Source organism: Tasmannia lanceolata, unplaced genomic scaffold, assembly GCF_043159265.1.
Source record: "Tasmannia lanceolata isolate RefF3 unplaced genomic scaffold, GAP_Taslan_0.1 ptg000016l, whole genome shotgun sequence".
NCBI lineage: Eukaryota > Viridiplantae > Streptophyta > Magnoliopsida > Canellales > Winteraceae > Tasmannia > Tasmannia lanceolata.
In genome coordinates, this window is record NW_027518693.1 from 20,286,172 (window position 1) to 20,287,266 (window position 1,095).

Genomic DNA, 1,095 nt, shown 5'->3' on the forward strand with positions numbered 1-1,095 from the left:
TATTCCTGATCTTGGTTCCCATGGGAATGGTAACATTATCTAGTTTTATTCAGTTAGAAATCTTGCTCTGTATCAGTTTCATGGCAGACATCACATATTTATTTATGAAAACCTTACTGCAAGGGCACCTCATTGGATACACCTCACCCAACCACATTTATCATTCCTTTAATTTTGCACGTATAAATGCGATTGGGTGATGTGGATCCAATGGGGAACCCTTGTGGCTGAGTTTTTTGTGAGTACACCCTTCAGTTTAGCATTTTAAAAAACCCTTTTGTGCCAAACAGATGATATATAAAAGTAGAGGAATTCTAAACTGAGGGGCCTCCTTGCATAAAAATAACACCCTTTTTTGGTGGATACAATGATAAGAAGACTAGCGAACTGTCACTTGTACTATCAAATGTAAAAAGGCAGTTTAGGGAATTTTATGAGCTTTGATATGGTAAAACATGAATAATGGTCTTTTAGGAAGTTAGTAAAAGTGAATTTCTTCACAACATTTTCCAAATGACTACTTGTTTTTCTTTGGGATAAATGGGAATTTCCAGTTGACACAAAATTAACTCGTAATTGTGAATTTCCAATTTAACAGAAAATTAACTACTAATTTCTTCATATATTATATTAAAAAATGCTGTGAGAAATTCAAAAAATATTTAAAGTGAAATTGAAGTGGGAATCAAACCCTAACCCTAACCCTTTTACATGAAGCAAGATCCAAAGGCTAGGATCGCAGACTATTGTGGGGCCAATGAGATTGGGTCACACTTTAATGCCCCCTCCATACGATGATCCAAACCGTCCATTTGTTGATCCACAACTTAAATAAGTTATTCCCCAAAAATCATTTACATACCATGATCCTAACCCTCCGATCTATTGAATTTCCAATCCTAACCCTCCGATCTATTGAATTTCCATAATGGTCAGTTCCTCAATGGATCGGAGGGCTAGGATCATCCTATGGAAATGATTTTTGGGGGCACATTCTATTTACGTTTTGCCCCAATTAATGGACGGTTTCGATCATCCTATGGTATCTATATAATTTCTCATTTTGAGAGAAAGGGATAATAAAAAATCATTCAA